We start from the raw sequence: 19,425 nt of genomic DNA, 5'->3' as shown, positions 1-19,425 counted from the left end.
TTGCCTAAGAAATACCAGGCATTTCTATATATCATAGGTTTGTGAATAAGCGTGTTCCAAAGTTACCCAATATTTCAGATCTAAGAGAACATGTAATTATCTGTCTCATAAAAGAAATGTTAACTTAACTTACTAGGAGAAAACTTAACACACACTCCTCAGCATGGCTGTAAAGATCTGTATCCTCAGAAAACTCTGTGGCTTTGACTTCTTGTGCAAGTACAACCTGGTCACACCTGTCCAAAGACCCATGCCTAGCAGCCATCTTTTAGCATTACTTAAACTTGGATTTTACTGTGAAATCCGTAAGGGTCCATCCGTGCCCAGAAGTACAAATAACTCTAACATGCATATTTCAGAATAGTATTGCACATTGCTTTTTCTTATAAACATCAGTTCATTGCTGATACTTTAATCTTATTGTAAATCTTGCTTATAACCGGGACATGATGACATCAATGAAGGAACATGATTATTCATTTTCTTGACAAGATTTAGTCTTGGCAGCCATAACTGTAGTATGAGTGCAAATACAAGCAATGATTCAAAATATTAACATCTGTTCTGGTTTCTAATGCACATCTAAATCTCTACATTTACGATGACAATGTAAGAAAGTTTCACTTAAAAGGTGAGCTAGTTAAGTAAGCATATTACAGACAAGGTAAATAGCATGTCCCTGTCTATTAAAAGCTGCAAGAATGAAGTTTTATTTCTCTGAAAAATCCTTATTAAGCATTGATGCTAAACAAACGCTCTCCCCTCTCTCCCACTTACATAGCACAAAAACATGCAATGCCCCATCTCTTCAAGCCTACTGTAAAGGTTAGCCAAAACTTGCTGCAATGCCCTGCAACAGCTTCACTGCAATTATTCACCAGCACAAGAACACAGAGTACCTTTATCTTCGAAGGAAGAAAAGGTCATCCCACGTGTCAGGTTTTGAATGCAGAACTTTGAGCCTTTTTGTAAGTTTAGATCCATAAAATCTAATTAAATCCAGCACTGTCACACTAAAGCAAATGAAGGCATGTAACCATATGAGCATTCTCACCAAAATGTTAACAGTTCGGCTTACGCAATACAGTATGACTAACCACATTATGCACCACTGGCTTTCCAACCCATTTACCCTTTCATTACCCAATTAAGATCTAATAATACAATACTACCAGTAAGCATTCTAAGACGTCAAAATACACGAGGGCGAAGCATGAGTTCATTTGTTGAGCCAGTAAATACATTTCATCATTATTATTACTGTTAATTAGAGCTTAAGTTAAGGGTATTTTCCTTGATGCAGAAAAATAAAGCATTGGATACATAATAGAAAGACCACTAAAACCAGCATATCAGCTGTAGAAGATTGCACATTCATGGTTTGGGAAACTTGTGATGGTTTCTAGTGACCCACCTTCTGGTAGTGAAAGTAATGTTTAGACCATAGCTTGAAAATACAGCAGAAATTGTTGCCTTCACATGTTTACACAAAGAGGTCAGAGCTGTACTGATAATACCAATTGCTCTGATGCTCTTCTTAGAATTGTGATGCTCTGACACCACACGACGCGAGGTACTCGCTGTCCTCTCAAAGCTGACATTGACCCAGGGGGTGCAGAAGGTGGCACATTTAAAGGTTAATCCAGTCATCATAAACCCCCTGTAGAAACACTGAAGATGTTCTATCTACCAGACTTTGTGTGGTCTCATACCTGAGCTAAGGTAACTGATCATGTGAGCACTCCACAGCTGTTTCCCAGCACTCGCTAATTTTATCTGCATCACAGACAGGGGTGGAAAACATTGAAAAATGTTAACACAACAAGGTCTTATTGGCAAACAACCAGAGTTAAACAAAAAATTGCACATAGATTATGAAATACCAGGAAATGAAATCATGAATTGTACTCCAACACACTACTAAAAAAACTAAAAGGTGGCTAAAACAATGAGCTACCATAAGCCCTGTCCTAAGCTCAGAATTTTTTAAGTTATGCCAGCCTGTTCAAACAAATACTCACAGGCTACAGCAATTAAACAGTGTTCAGTATTCCATGGACTGTATGCAACAGACATAGCAGCACAGCAATCCCATTCCAGACTCTTAAAAGTTAAACTGTCAGAAAAATACATTGATCATTGTAAGGCTGAAGTTATTCCTAGTAATAGGTAATGCTCTTTCTACCAATCGTAACAAACCACTTGTCCATCCCAGTGCAGAAATTAATAATACAAGAACAAAAAAATCCTCATTTTCTCCATCAGCAACTATTCTAAAGCAAATGTCCCAATTCATCAGACTCCACAGCCATTACAAGCTCTGACTACAGTCCCATACAATTTGCTGCTACGTTTAAGTGCAGAGGATACAAGGCAGTAAGTAATCCCTTTGTTATATGGGCTCGCTCTTAAAAATAACCTGCAATGATCATCAACCAATAGCAAAAAGCAGGTCTCCTAAACACTCTATGTGATACAAAGCTAGTTGAATTATACCACCTAAACCAACTGAAATAAGCAAGAAGTTTTCTAAAGAAACACTAGCTGTGCCTCACAGAAAGCAATTCAAGCAATTTTGCTTTGCAGTTCATCTGGCTGCATGTGCCGAATGCTAACTAACCCAAGCCATTCCGCTCCAGTGACTCATTTATTTCTAGGGCAGCTAATTCTTGGATAACTAAAGTTTTCAAAAACTAGCCTTTCAGGTTTACAACTATCTGTCCCGAATACACGTTGCATTTAGAAAGATACTATTAAAAAGTAACAGAAAGGGCTGTACCAGTGGGAAAAGATTTCCTTGAGTCACCTAAATCCAGGAACCAAGCTTGAAGTAAATGTCAACACTCACAAAACTAAATACATTTTCAGAAACTGAAAGAAAATCTTTCGCAAGTAAAATAAGCCTACTTGTTTGGTAAATCAGTTCATACAAATCTATGGTTTTATGCTGGAGTTACTTCACTAATACCTAGTGAGTGTTTCGTAACCAAGTAATCAATTTTTGAATAGACCAAGAACTGTATCCAGAATGGCAAACATCTCTACTTAAGCGTAGAAAAGATCAAATAAAAATAAATAAATAAATCATACTTCCGTGCTACTGACCTGACGTTACCTATTTACTGTTAGGTCTGAAACATATGAAGGCACATGCTCTTTTTGGTTCTGGATCTTAAGTGACAGCAGAAAAAGCAGAAAACAAGCACATATCCAGGGCACACATGTAGGAACCAACATGCACTCTAATCAGATTATTTGGAGGGTCCATTTCAGAAAGGTAAAAAAAAAAAAAAAAAAAGAAAAAGATGTATTTGTACTGAGGGTTATGCAATGCTTTTCTACTAATGGAAATGATCAGCACAAAGGTGAAAACCACAGCATTTTGGACAACTGATCCAGCACTGATGTCCTCCACTGATAACATACAAGCAGCCTTAAGTCCAGTCCACAAGTTGCATGGTTCCACTTTCTGCAAATATTTGGAACAATAAGCTATAATTTTTATCAGCTTTATGAGAAATCATCAGTGGAAACAGATACCAGCGTGGACAAGTCTGTTCAGCAAGTATGGGCCACAGCGATGGAAACTAAGTAAATCAACTAGGTAATCTACAAGGACAGCAGCATGCTTGGGATGCAGAACAGGGATCTCTGCTGCAAACAGTGATTTTTATTTTTATTCACATATGCTCTCAAAATGGAAGAGGGTAAGAGAATGACATTAACTATAAATAACAATGAATATGATTTCAGCTATTACTATTGTTTAGGAAACATCATGAGTGACATGTTTAGTCCTCTATAATAGAAAATATAGCTGTTCAAATAATCAAACATTATTAGAAGTTACTATGAAAGGAATAAAACAAAACCCAGAAAGATGCCACAAGAAAAAAATAGGCTGCAATCATCTTTAATACTGTGCAGTTCTTGTAGGTACTCCATCATTTCGAAATGAAACCAAAAAAGGTGCAGAAGGGTAACAAGGACAATTAGAACTACATAACAGCTTCTGTACAGGGAACGGTTAGATACAAAGGTATTTACCTCAGAAATAGCCAACTTGCTAGTGGGTAGAGCTACAGAACGTATAGTACCACAAGCATCAGAAAATGAACAGGGAATGATGATTTGCCAGTTCTTATATTCTAGAAACTGGGGACAAACAACTGAATTCTTGAGCAGCACAGGTTTCAAAATAAAAGACTGTTTCTCATATGATACGCAATTAACTTGCACAACTCCCTGCCTCAGGATGTTTTGCAAAATACAACAGGATTCAAAAAAAAAAATTTAATTATTTGATCAGAAATTCCAAAGGCTATTAGAAACTGCAGTGGAGATGTCCAGTCCAATATGACAAGTTGGCAAGGCTTATTTCATGTCTTCCTTCACCTTTTTTTTTCCCTGGGATCCACTACTGACCACACCAGATCAGAGAGAATATTGTGCTGCAGAGCTCTTGTTCTGAACCAGCACAACTCTGGCTGGTCTCCATTCACCACGAATTCAGCTGGCCAAGATCTCATGCTACAGTTTTCCCAGCATCCCACTAGAGCTGTTGCCATCCGGCTGCACTGTGACCTACAACAGCTGGCTCACTCTGGTGGTATGGATCTCTCTCCCCAAGCCCACAGAAGCTGAAGTTGCACAGCTAAAGACATTTTAAATGAAAACCAGCCCATGAATTTTATATTACAGATAGCTCACCCAATCTGAATCTACTGTGGCAACAAGCATGTGTGCACTAGTCAATCTCAATTAGAAAATCACAAGTTTTGCTCTAAACTACCATGCAGTATGTACGAGGAAAAAATAAGCTCGAAGTAGTTCACAAGATGACAGATGACTCCATTTTATACTGTTTACTGCAGCAATCATGTCCATTACTGCTTGGCAGCTGTTATGTAGCAATTCAAGACACTTCACTCGTTCCCATCCTCAGCAGTTGAATAAATATAATAGGTCCTTTGTATCTCTGCATTTCTTCAGCTTGTTCACACTAAATCAGCCACACTTTTGACTGAAGCCAATGCAAAGGAGAAGACTAACTGTACAAAGGCATTTTTAATATTAATTTATAACTCAAAGTGAAATTGTGAAGGCTTTGTGTCAAGCTTTTGAGAGAATAGTGGGTTTGATAATGGAAATGACTCTAGAGAAGAAGTATAGTAACTTTTTCTGACAGTCAGAATATTTGACCGTCTGTCAATAAGCCTAGCAATACAAAAAAGTTCATTTTCACATGTAAGATAGGTAAAATCTTCTTAGAGAAGTCCCTACGGTGTCCAACATAGCAACTGTGGTTGACTTATAACAACAAATCTTTCTTCACCAGAAATATGATTCTTATTTACTATACTAGGAATTAATGTCAACATTTGTACACCTGTTCAGTGCAAGTATGAGTTGTTTCATAACTGTTTTCTCATAATAGCTCTGCAAAACATCATCTGGAACTAACAGTATTATTTCCTAAATCTGTTTGTTTTACACAAATATAATCAAACCAGAAGCTAGCTTAATGAAATAAGATACAAACTTTATGTTTTTTTAAGCACACAGGATGCAATGTTTTCTGAATTCTTCCTCTGGTATTAGTGAGAGAACCAGTTAAATACATTTAAAAATATTCTTCATCCTCTCTAGCTTCTAATACAACCCATTATGTTCCTTTACCAGAGAACTAAGAAGTCTGTCACCATAGTCCCTATGAGAAGTGTCTAATCAGGGGATTCTTTAACACAATGCCAGCTTTTCGGTACAATTTTGTACATACACAACTTGTATTCTTTATGATTACACAGCACGTAAAACCTCATTTCATGCCTCATGTTTCTCACATCTGCCTACTGTGAGAAACGTTAAATCCAAGCACAACTTCAATGGCGCACTTAGTAATTTTGAGATTCAGATGTAGCAACATAACTGAAGAGAGATGGTATCTTTTAAAAGTATTTATCTTCATAAAATTCTGACCTATATAATTTGTGGCTAAAACAACTCCCCAAGCCCAAGTACCACAGAATCAAAATCAACAGAATGTAACTTTCCTACAGTAGAAAGAATATCTTGACTTGGGGACTTACGTTTTTTATTCAGGTCCTGCAATAGTGCTTTTCTTAAAATCACTCTCGCAAAATTCTTCTCTCTTGGAGCTATAACCGTGACTCCATGGATACACGAAAAGATGAGAACCTATGGGCTGAAAGAAAACAGAGATGATAAAGTCAGGTCCAACATGTGCTAGAAATGGCCAAGTGGGAGGGCAGGGAGTTATTGTCCAGAAAATATTAAGGGATAGAAAGACAAATCAATCAGACTGCATTTAGTTTTTTTTTGTTTGGATTGCTTTTTGTCTTGAAGAACTCCACATCAAGGTTTTCAGATTGCCTCATATAAACTGATACATTCCCTCCCTACCTTTTTCCTGTTGCTTGGCATTTAAAGCCTTCTACTAACGATAGTAATGTTTGTGTTTAGGGACGCCAAGAACAGGTATTTAACAGCTCTTGCTACAAAACCTCACTGGCACTACTTTTTCAAATACTGACAGCACTCTCTCAGACATTTCCTTTCACAGAAGTTACTAGATTTCATTATGATCACTAGAATCAGTATCACATTATTGTTGATGAGCAATAACGTTCTGCAAATCTGCAATTACATACTCGCTGAGAATTATCAAGACAGCTTGAGATGTCTTTAAATCCAGGGGTCCACATACAACTGGTTATTTAGACTCCCTTTAGTCTCAGTGGAGAGAAAAAAAACAGTTATACAGATCTATTTTAAGTGTATCTGACAATGAAAATACATTTATCTAAATAAATAACTCAGTATTTATCATACAAACATTACTAGATCATTTACGACCTTTTTGCCCAATACCAAATTAATAATTAAAAATCCCTCCATGATAGTGAAGTTGTTCTTTAAAAGAAAACATTAATCACAAAATGGGAGCAATTTAACAGTCTAGTCAAAATACTTCGCCTTTCCAGCACCACAATGAGAGCTTAATTCCAGCCTGTAGACCACATTTAAACCAATTAGTCCACTATGACATCCTCTAGTAGAGAAAGAGGGAAAAAAAAATCCCATTTCATTACCCAAGACAGGCTGCTTCAAACGAGTAAAACCGCCTCACCTACTACCTGCACTACAAGTGCTCACATCAGCACCTCAACTTCAAGTCAAAATTAAATCTACGGTAACTTAGCACAGAAGCCAAGTCTTTGGCTTAGAATACAATGTATTCAGCCTCACCATGCTGCCTTCCTGGACATAAGATGATGGAATTTTAATTCAGCTTTTTTCTGTTAGCTTTCCTTTGCACTTACTTATTCCATCTGTTAACATCCATTATTATCTCTTTCAAGATCAGCATGGACTTTCTGCTACAATACAGACAATTACTACAACAAACACACATATGAAAACCAGAACAAGCCTCTGCATGTTTGTTTTCCTTGCAAGAAGTACTCAGATCAAAATGGATTTTAAGAAAGGACCGTAATGTGCCCCCTAACATGAGCAGTTTAAATTAACCTTCACATAGTAATAATAAACAATCTGCACTGAAGTTGTCTGAGGGATCTGGATATTAACAACAGAAGTGTTACCATATTCTTAGTACAGTGAGACACTGAGCACTTATTAGTGACATGAAATTTAACAGCAGGTCAATTGTAGATTCAAAAGCAAGTTAGGATATGCATCTCAAAATGCTAGTGCTACCTTTCAGTTTCCCAGTCTACCACACAAATAGCTGAGACGACTGCTTTCTTCCACCAATGCTGCCATCCCCTAAACCATGGATGTTCACAAAGCTCTCATCCCCCATTACCAGGAGTGCTCACCCATCTCAGGATTCTAAACTACAGTGTTCATTTTTTCCACTGATCTACAAGTAAACGGTCAATTTAAGGAAGACAGCAGAAGAATATAAAAAAAAGTCATCTACTTCAGCAAAATCCTCAAATGAAAGGATAATTACAAGCAATACTTGCTGTAATAAGTGAGAAATATCTCAAGCTACCAGTAAAGATTTTGTCAGTGAGGGCCAGGTGAGAGCTACAGAAATGTAACATACTGCAACTGAGCACCTATCAACTTTATTTTAAAAAAGATGCCAGCTGAGACAAGCAAAAAGGCAGTCTTCAGTGAAGTGAGATGAACTTTTGCAGATTTTTTTTCTACTTGATGCTAATTAAAATAAAGGTGTATGGCCTGGCCTAACCTGTTAGTTGGGAGAAGTGGTAAATTGGTTGAAGCTATCAGCATTATAATTGTCTGGTGTTTCAGGTCTCAACAATTACTACTGAACCTAAAGGAGTGATACACAGGCCTGAATAAAAGCTGATTGAAAATTAGACCTCTAATTACTTGTTCTTCCCATCATTTCTCTCAGAGCAAACCATGGCACAAAGTCCTGGGGAATTCAGGTGGGTGCTGTAAGTAGATGGTGCTGGACAAAATATACTCCTCAAGAAAGAAAAACTGGATTTATGGTTAAAAATCTCAACATCTCACAGGAAGTTAACTAATTTCAGCATCATTACATTCAGGCAAAAAAATACCATTAACTGAAAAACATATCAGGGCTCAATTAATCCACCAAACCTGCTTCCGATGAAATTTAGGTTAAAGTTGTCCAAATAACAAACATCGTGAGCTCTTGGCTTTCTTATTTCTGCTGTTCAAATCCAAGAAGAAAGTCCAATATTAACATCACCCTGAACTACTGAGGTAAGGACGGAGATTACAGACCCCTAAAGCTGCCTCGCATTAGTTATGTCACCAGCACAGAAACTGCCTCCCTCACTGACACAATCTCAGGGAAAACAGGATCCCATTTATCTCACTGGGGATCACACTTCCATCCCTTTCTGATGGTTAAACACATCCCACAGCCACGTGGCAGCTGATGTTCTCCCAGAGGGGGGTCAGGCTGCCCATGAGCCAGTGCCGGAGCACAGGCCGGGCTGCCAAGAACAGTGGCAATACAGCGACTCCACGGATGCCAGCAGCCCTCAAGAGCACACCAGTAACTGAATGACCTCAACCAGGTAGGACAGTGAAATCCCAGATGCCTCTGAACTTTCTAAACCAACAATTTTTCACTTCGGTAAAGCATCTATAACAATCTACTGCAGCACACAGAGCACCTACCCTGCACTGCTCAGAGCTTGGTGGCAGAGTGCGCCAAGAAACGCATTGCCCAGAAGTAACGCCTGCTGAAAAATCATATGGCTGCTGTAACCTCTTGAATCATACAGATAGCTGTCATCTGCCCGACTTTAAATTGCTTGGCAAAGGAACAAGAGAAGTCAAACAGGAACACCCAGGAAAATTGCCTTCCTTCTCACCCTGTCTCATGCTCATCAGAGCACTCAATGAAGCTTCAAGCTCAGCACCGACAGAAATGTCACCTGACGATCCTACAGCCCTGCACCCAGAGCAGCCTTTCCATGCCTGCTGCTACCAGCCACCTTCCCTAAAAACAGGCACAGCACAGAGCAAGGAGCAAATCAAAGTCATTACTCTCAGAAGCTTTCTCTGAATATCTGAACGTGCAGATTCTGCCATCGCCATATCACGTGTTGCCCGCCAATGTATGACTGCAGTTGCAAGCAACGTATTTCACTCCTGGTACTAAGATTTTTGGAACAGTTTGGGCTGCTGTGCAGGTGGAAAGATGAAAGGCCACGCGCCCTGTTCCCCATACCAAGACAGCCACACAACGCCTTACTTCCACAGAAGACAGCTGCTTCCTGGGGTGGCAACTGAGCCGGGAAACAGAAAGCAGGATGAACAGGAGAGCACTCTAAAAATGCCCGCAGTGTAACAGCTGGCACCCAGCACTGGGGCAAGCATGATAGGAACGGGGTGCAAAGCCTACTGGATGTTACACTGCCAGATTCAAACCAGCATAAAAGCTACAACTGTGTTACCTTCACCTGTGACTAGTCACAGGGTCCACTGCATCAAGCGGTACACTGAATGAACTCAACTATTGGGACAGGTGACCCTAGCATAACTACTCCATACACAGATCACATTTCTCAACAGTGCCTTCTGCCTTCCTTTTTTAAGTCCAGAAACCATACAAAATTCTCTATTCCTTGCAGAACATGCGGTTGTCCTTCATACATTAGGCATTGATAACACGGATACCACCATTTAGAATGTCATTAAAGTTAGGTGGAAGACAACACTGCCCCCTCACAATTATGCATTCCTCAATTATCCTGTAATTCCCCCACGTACATTACACTTTACCTTACTGCATTCACAGGAATGAACTTAGGAGCAGGGGATGCACAGAGTCAGTGACACAGGTAATGAACTCAGATAAAAGCCAACTTATTCCACTCTGCCAAAAATCAGGTCTTCTCAGGAGCCAGCAGAATCCATTCTTGTTGGCAAGTTCCACAAGAGTGGATCTTGACCACAGTCCCTGGGGGACCAGCATCACCTTACATCCCTTTGACATTATGTATCGCTAAAAAACAGGAGTACCAGAAAACGTAAGTGCACATGGCAGAAAGTCCACTCAAACCACACCACTGTTCACCCCTGGTTAACTCATGGCAGCTACTGTCTTGTGACCATACATCACCAAACACCAAGTTCAACCAGTGGTTGTCTACATCAGTATTTGTAGGCTCTCCCTATGTCTATTTCCTAGCACAGCTGGGTGCAGGAACCTCCTATCACTTCTTAAAGGGTAACCTTCATTGCATCCAAGGTTGATCATCTCTCAGGTGCCACATTCATATTCCAGTGTCATCCTTCCGCCCTGCTCATGGTTTGTTCTGTATCTTCTCAGCTCCATCGGGCTTGGTTGCAGCAGCAGCATACCATCCCGACTAACTGCTGGAGCACAGTCCCCACCCTGAAGACACAGTTATGTGTCTGAATTTTGTGTCCAAGCTTTGTGTCCAGCTACTGACTTTGGGAACTTCACCTCCTGAGTTCATCTGTGCAGCAGCACCTTCCCTTCCATTTTCTTGGGCTGCACACATCACACCAGACAGTTGCCACTATTCGAGGCAGTGGTCTTCTCCAGCAGTATTTTTTTTCTGGAGAGGAAAAGGGTTCTCATATGTGGACTACAGAGCTTGTCATATTTCTATAATAGTCTTCTTTCAGCATTTGTAGCAGCCTAGCTTACCACTGTAGACAGAGATGCTGACAGCATTTATATAAAGCCTTTCCTTCTAAATATAAGCATTTTATCACACTATTTTACCAGCATCAAGACTGAGAAGTTGGAATCCTACTTAGAAAGAGCAGCAGCAGAGAACTGGCATAAATTAGGAGGAAAAAAAAGCTAAGTAGCTATTCCATGTATGTTTCTTTGTCCAATTTAGCTTCATGACAGCAAGATTATGCAAGTGACTACAGGCATTTGAATTACATGCCTCAAAAAAGACAGTTGGAAGCCACAAACCACCTTTATTCAGCCTTCACACCAAGGATATTTAAGAGTTATGCCAAACTGTTTTTTTCCAGTGGTTAGGCAAAGTGGTAAACTCACACACATTACACAAAAAGATCATTCATCTATGCAATAACATGCTCTTCAGTTATTTAGACTCAACATTTTCCAACCATAAATAAATTTCATTAAAGAAGCCTTAACTGAAAAAGAAGAATTTGCAAGGGCAGCCTAGTTTAGTCACTCAATCTTCTCTGTTATTAAAGAGCTTAAGTATTTGGACGAGTTTTATTTTTTGTTGTTTCCTCATTGTCTATGAGAAAATACCCTATAAAGAAAAATGTCACATTTGCAAGCATCAGATTCTCTTTCCACCTCTCTCTTGCTCTCGCTCACCAACTAAGAGCGCTGGAAGTTGACCTTCAGCACTGTTTATACAGGGATTATATAGAAACATTTCTATAAAGTACACAGTGTCTGACAACACAAACTTTCTTAGGCTTTGCAAGTCCCGAGTTTGAGTGATACCAACACTACGAAGTGACAACAGCTTCCAGCACATTCATATTCACGTTGCCTGTAGGGAGTTTCTTGTCATAAGATGGGGCAGCAGTCCGTGCGTCATGTTTGACAGTTACCGGGGGTTTCCTTTTTCCATGCTCATTCCTCATTTGCTTTCTCATACTTGGTCCTTCTGCATTCAGTGTTAACTCACGGCTGCGTCCTGTGCTGGCCGACCAATTTGCATTTTAGCTTCTCAAGATTAAACATTCACACTGGCTGAAAGTAGACCATACATACCAATATGCAAGATGAAACCTCCCAAATCCATAGTAGAAAGAACAGGATGAAATTCAGCATACCAGGATTCTAAACCCTGAAGCTGAAAAGTAAAAACAACTACGTCCAAGACCAAACTTCTGCCTGTGACTCACAATATTCAAAACAAACAAACAAAAATAGCGAGTTTGTGAACTACACCAGGCCTACAAGTTACTCATGTAACTTCTCCCTCTCAATCTACCAAAATAAATAAATAAATCGAAGATGAAGGTGACAAAACAATTTCAGTCTGGAATGAAAGGCTTTCTGCTGCCTATAATGTGAACCTCTATGCTGTGACGGGCTGCTGTAACAAAGCCAAGATAACCGAGGCTATCTTGGATTGTCCTACAACCACACCCAGGAATGCAACGCATGCCAAACCCAACAGTTGTTCACTGATGTAGGCGCAAGAGGAATCACAATACGTACTCAATCAGCTTCTCACCGCTGGAATAATGTACTTAGGCTGGCTTGCTATAAATATCCAGTTCTGTAGATACAGAAGGAGATTGGAGCCATATGCAAGAGACCCAGATAATAACTGCACATAAAGCTACAGCAATAAAATGAAGGAAGAGAAGGAGATTCGGGAAGCAGCCTACGCTGAGGCCCACGCACTCAGAACTGCTGGGAAAGCAGAGCACGAGCTGGATGAGGCTGGGGAAGAGATCAGGGGACAGGGCTACAGGCAATTTTTCCTGTATATTACATACTGACGTGTGCAATCCCGTTCCTGAATTATCTTTTCCAGACAGAAGAATATTTGTGAAAAACACATTAACTGTTAGCTGAGTGACTTGTTTGCACTGCAAACCCAAGTCTGCAGCAAAAGGCACTTCCACAGCTGCTCTACCTCATTCCTGCCTGCTTCTGCAGTAAAAAACCCTAGTATAGGCTACTAACTTGACAAGCACTCAGACTGAAGACATGTATTTTATTAAAATGAATGTCTACAAATTTGATCTAGTGGTAATTTCCAGAATACTGAGCTTAATCTTTAAAGTTTTCAAACAACAAAGTTTAAATTGATTTCGGCACTGATTCCATCCTTCCTTATTTACCTAATAAGGCAAACACCCAAAAGATTTGAGTGACCTTATTATTGTTAACTTTACAGAACACATTTAAATTGCCCATACGTAAAAGATTCTACTCACAGACAAATATACATCTGATCAATTTTGCCTAGTCTGTTTTTAAGTTTTTTTGTTTTGTTTGTTTGTTTTTCTCAGGGATACTGTTCTGTTAAGAGTATTTTTACTTTTCAAAATTTTCTTAGTAGTTAAGTGAGTTTTCTGCTAACAGGGATTTTTGTAAATTTTGTTACTGCTAAGGCCCTCTCTTAGAAGCACCTGGAATTAAGAAACTTTCTAGACGTATTAGAACAACTAACATCCGAATAGGAGAAAAAAAATCTTACATTTCACAAGAACCAGGACATCTAAAGCAAGCTTGTAAATTTTTCCTAAATGGGTGGGAAGGGTGGGGATTGTGCAAAACAGGGATATTTGACATACTGATTTCCTGATGCTGGAAAGAAGGTCAGAAAGCATTCCTAAAACATTGGATAGTCTGGAGGTTCACAGTAGGAGGGTACATTTCCTGCTGGATAGTAATATTACATTACACATAAAAATGGCCATGTTGGTAAGATTAAAATAGCTACAACATGTGAAGTTCTCAGCATTGCTCCCTTCTCTCTGAAGGGGCACTCTGAAAGGGACTACGAGAATCGCAGCAATATCAGCAAGAAATGACCCAACACCTCTATAAAACCTAAGCATCCTAGATTGATGCACACTATGTAAAGTTAATCCATGCCACTCTGGTGCAAAATCAGAGCCAAGTCCTCTAGCTCCAATTTCTCCTCATACAATTATTTTGGGGGCGGGGAAGAAAGGGAATAAAGTGCTTTTTGAATCTTTAAAATATACATTATCTATAGATTATAGAAGCAGCCAATGTGTGTCAGTATTATTGACTTTGCATTACATCCTAGTTATGAGGGGAAAAACACTACAGAAATACAGACTGAAACAAGTTTAAAAAAAAAAAAACTACTTTACAGTTAGCACAGCTATTGCTAAGTGCACCTTATCTAGCTTTAAAGTAGCTAATTATTGACAGATCCCAAAGAAATGGATTTTGAATTCTGGATCAGTGTATTGAGAATATTTCATGGTGGACAAAATGAAATCCAAGCAAGGCTCAAGTTTCTAACTACAGAACATTTGAGGTTGATCTACTAAATACAATGTTAAGATAAAGCATCTCTTTTAATATGTTTCAAAGATTTCAAACTGTTTCAACTATTAGTAAATAGAAAATGGTTTTCTGGACTACACTGTAAGTGGTTTGAAGATTCCCACTATGAGTACAGCCAATAAATATTATTTAGTGATCTCATTAAATAAACTTTTAGAAGAGATGAGTTCAAAGAACTTGAAAAGCATTGCTACATCATGTCCTCAGCTAAATTAGGATGCACATTTAAAGAAAGGAATAAACTTCCTAAGGGTGCCTAGAAATTCATGTACAACCTTTCATAGAATTTCTCAAACTTTAAAACTCCCACAATCTGAAGGTAAAAGATATGGCATTCAGTTTTTTCAGAACTAAAGAAGTTCACAAACGTAGGTCAGAAAATGAACACTTTACTCAACTGGTCAAAGAAAGATAAACAAAACTGAGACTACATGGTTGTGTCTATTTCAATGAGAAGCACTAGCAATATCTTCTTTAGCAACTGTTGAATTCAGTGCATCCAGGATTTGAGAAGAAAAGCCCTCCTATGAGCTCTCACTTTTACCTATAAAATGAAGTCCTGGGTTTCCATAGTACTTAACTTACCATATGAAAAGGGTCTGTGTGTTTTAAGAAGTCCCCATACAGTCTTGGCCGGCCTGCACTATACCACAATAAACCTGGTAATATAATTATCAAAACTTCACAGCATAACATGGAAACCTCTGCAACAGACAGAGCAGAACACGAGGAATGCAGCTATGAGGCATGCTGTGTAGACAGCCTGAGACACTCCCTACAAATTCCCTACACCACCCACCATCCCTCGTGCTAGGTACACAAGCGACACAACAGGAAGGGCCTTCACAGTCTTCTTTCTGGGTCAGGTACACCAAAATAGTTCTGGGAAACCTACACAAACTGGACGTGACCCCAGGTCAAATAATAGCTACACTGAGTATGCTACTAGCTATGACTAGCTGCTGCTTATCTCAGATCTCCAAGATACCATGATACACACAAACCAAAGCCATCTTCAGCTCTCTGCTTTTACCTAGGTTTTGGTAGTGCTTCATCAGTTCTAAGACACTTGACTGACAGGCAAACGTTTTATAAGACACTGTTACAATCATAATACGTTAGGACATCTCTATTAGAAGCAGTAGCTATACTTTGCTATGAGAACCAGAGGAGCTTACTGTGACTGCCACTCACTGCATTCCATCAAAGCAGCATTTATCCTGTCTATATAAAACTAAAAATACTATGTATTACGCCCCTTATTTCTGTTTTGCAGTTAACATGCTCATAAACTCCATTCTTCTGTTATAGAGGGTAGAAACCTGTGTTTTTTAGCAAGCAACAACAGTCCTCTTATTGAGTAGTACACCCTGAGAGACCTTCAGTGCCACCGTGCCTTTTTTTGCAATGCAATGATCATGGCATCAGCGGGAGAGGCCACTACAGGTTACCTGCTCTCTACACTAATACCTCATTTCCCACTGTGTCTTCAAGTCACGAGCAAGATTTAGCCAACTCCAACTGTGCTCGCTGATAGCCTAAGAAAAATCAAAAAAACCTGGCAAGGAGCAGGGCAACGTACGGAGCAAAACATTTTAAATCAGCTCTCACAAAACAGAGTATGTTTACTTTTATAAATGAGTCAAGTGTTATTCATGAATACTTCTTTCATCTGCAGTATCCAAGTTTGTCGTATGACTGATAAAGCTACTTTTATTGTTCAGCATGCGCTACCAAAATAACTGCAGAAGAAAGGATATCTGGGGGCACTAGTAAAATAGTTATAAGGCCTAGGACAGCAGGAACCTTTGGCCAACTCCAAAGGAGTGTAATACTTAATGAAAGCATAGAGGCATACAATACCCAGTTAAGTCCTGAAGTACTTCTTCATAAGATTACAGCTGGAAAAAAAAAATCACCTGTTCCAAGAAGGAAAGCAGTCAAACGCAGAAACGAAGATTGAGAACAGTAGGAGTAGTCAGGTGGATGTTCCCAGAATTTCCCACATCAGTCTTACATTACAGAAGTCAGTGGTTTTTGTTATGTTTTTGTTTGTTTTTGTCATCCCCACCTCCCACCCCAACAAATATTCATTCAACATGGCTTACCTAGACAGCAAAGACTGGAGCAAATATCTGTACTAAATACCTCTGGAAAAAGAATCTGCAGCGTCCCTAGAACCTACAAAAACTTTTTTTTAAATGTCAGATGTAACTTTTAAAATAACTACCACGATTGTTCAATATCAGTATACATCAACCTTTGCATTTTTGTCCAGTTTTCTTAAATAAACTTATTCCATCATGCCAGGTGCAGGATAAGGCCTGTACACTGGATTAAAAGCTCCCTGCATGAATGTATGAACCCTGCATGAGCTGTTCGTCTAAGATAAGAGAGTAGATTCATAACCCACAAGTTACTTGTTTTAAAGAGAAGTAATAACATGCACGTGTCCTAGAAGAGTTGGAACTATCAGAACTAACATGCTGCTGCCATCCACTGATAATATGCATCACCCTTACTGACAAACACACTGCAGCATGGCAGAAAAGACACAACACGTAGCCCTCTTTTGCTATATATATTTTTTCTGTAATATATCCCATCTTCTTCCAATCACATACGCAACTATTTTATGGTAATACCACTACCCTGGATTACTATTTCTCATGTTAAGGCGTTATGCAGTCCCAAAATTAGCAAAATAGTATAGCTGTAATTGGAGAACTCATTTTGCCTTATAATTGTATCAAAACCTACAAAGGTAAGAAGCTTTAAATTCAACACCTCCACTTTGTTTTAAGTAATGATTCAGACCCCAATCTTACACTGAAAATGAATTCTTGCCACCATATGCATTAAAAAAAAAAAAAATTTACAGGTTCCTAATTCTGAAAACGTATCTGCAGAAGAGTCACACTGCCATAAATTTATACTCACACATAAAATTGGGAAGTATTTGAAATAGTGCTATATTAGGTGATACACTACATCTGGAATCTCAGGCCCTTTGAGAGAGTTCTCAGTATTGAAAAAACAGCACAGAGAAATGCACAAGCTATACAGTAACAAGATACATTCATAAGTGGATCATCGACAATTTGGGTTGGGGGAGTACTGTGTTGTTTTTTCATATCCACAATTATTCATCATCTACTGTATACTCCACATCTGGTTTATTTGACCAGTTTGCTTTACTGGCTGGTACAAAATGCTTTATCCCATCTGCATGGTACAAACGGCTTTATTCCATCTGCACCCTTTCCTGCAAGGAGGAGACACATCTTTATCTAAACTGAGCTAGGCAGGATGAATGGGATTAAAAAGGAAGCATTACTCAGCCTTCCTGGTATTTTATCTTTCAAGATCTCTCAAATAGTGATCTGAAGTTTATCATGGCATATTAAACCATATAAAAAGACTGGCAATCCACCTTGAAAAAAGTCTGACAAGCTTCTGTGAAAATCCAACATAAGTCTAAAATGCTCTTTGCTGTGATAGGAAAGAGTGTAATATGCAAAACAACCATCTTCTTCAACTCATGTAAAGGTTGTGGAGAAGGGAAAGGGGAGAGAGTAAAACCGTGCTGTTCTCTGATACCAATACTTTACTTTCTGTCAATGGAACAGAAGTACGTATAGGCATCAAGTTAATCTATAAACTGAAGAACGTACATTGCTGTAAGCAAGCATCATCAGGGCATAAAACAATCCATAAGGCTTGAGGAAAAAAAATCCTTCCTGCAGGGTTCACAAAATGATCGCTGCCATGGGCACAGCGGAAGGTACCTGGTCAACCTCAAAGGAAAGTTTTGAACTTGAACTGAAGTGTCCTGTATTACTTAAATATAGACTGCCATTGTGGTTGCCAAGGGAGGGGGGAGGTAGCAAGTATTCTTTAATTTGAGAATCTAAAAGGAAATCTTACAGTTACAGAATTTAAGCCAGGTTTTAGGCAACACAGTGTGACCACTTCCCAAAGCTGGGGAAGTAGTGGCAACTACTCCAAAACAATATAAAGCACACAGTACCACATTCCACTACTTATTCTATAATTAAACACCAGAACAAGCTGCCATTATGCACATAATGTCTCTGACAACATACCACATTTAGATGGACAGTGAAATACCTTTAAAACATTTTTAAGATAACTGAACTCGGTCTAATCTGGAGTTGGTATTTCCTGACCACTGATGACTAACTCTTTTAAATCATCATTAAGTATCAGGAAATACCCACCCCCAGCACCAATTACTATTTAAACATATACCAAAGTGGTATGCTTAGAACACGTTCGCTCAGAGAGAAATATCCTATAGGCAAACGTGAGGGTAAAAGAACTTCATACCAGACCTGAGGCATCCAAAGTGCTGATATTACTAGCAAAACGTACATTAGGGCCAGACTTCTACCTCACTTGACTTGTAACCTAACGCTTCACTGCGGAATAATGCTGAGCTCTTAAGCTGCTATCTCACTCCCTTCACCCCCACATAAAAAGGCTGCCTGAATTAAATCAATCCAAATTGCTATCATGCTTGGGGTTATGGGTTAAAGGAGAACTTGGACTGGTATTGCATGTACGTTATGGTGAAGACAAAGGTCTTCAGAGCACCCAGCACTGCAGGGAACACAGCAGAGGAGGCTCTGCTGGGCCCTCACACCTCAGCGCTACGCGGGCTGCCTTTGGTCACCTCAGCAACCCACGTGATGGAGGACGCAGAGCGAAGGGCCTCTGTGCAAGCTCCAGGCTTGAGAGAGTTCTTTCATCTCTATTTTCCTTTCCATTAAAAACAGCAGAGGATAGAAAGCACTTCTCAGCTTAAAAAAAAATAAAAAAATAGTATCAATCCAGTAAGTGAAAGGCAACATCACATTTATATTCAG

The 19,425-nt window shown here is 39.2% G+C and overlaps 1 protein-coding gene across 13 annotated transcripts in view; it reads right to left on the bottom strand.

Annotated features, from left to right (window-relative positions):
- Nucleotides 1-19,425, bottom strand: part of NUMB (NUMB endocytic adaptor protein) — a 102,130-nt gene that overhangs the window by 41,250 nt on the left and 41,455 nt on the right. For 11 of the 13 annotated variants that reach the window (XM_040558465.1, XM_040558470.1, XM_040558473.1 and 8 more), the window contains exon 2: nucleotides 6,090-6,205. The gene's annotated coding sequence lies outside the window, so the exon portion shown is untranslated. Of the gene's footprint in view, nucleotides 1-6,089; nucleotides 6,206-15,121; nucleotides 15,274-19,425 lie in introns of those variants that run through there. The other 2 variants (XM_040558472.1, XM_040558463.1) reach the window with 2 other exon arrangements.

Source organism: Cygnus olor, chromosome 5 (assembly GCF_009769625.2).
Source record: "Cygnus olor isolate bCygOlo1 chromosome 5, bCygOlo1.pri.v2, whole genome shotgun sequence".
NCBI classification, from domain to species: Eukaryota; Metazoa; Chordata; class Aves; order Anseriformes; family Anatidae; genus Cygnus; species Cygnus olor.
Note: the sequence above shows the minus strand (reverse complement) of the source record. Positions and strands in the feature narration are given on the sequence as shown.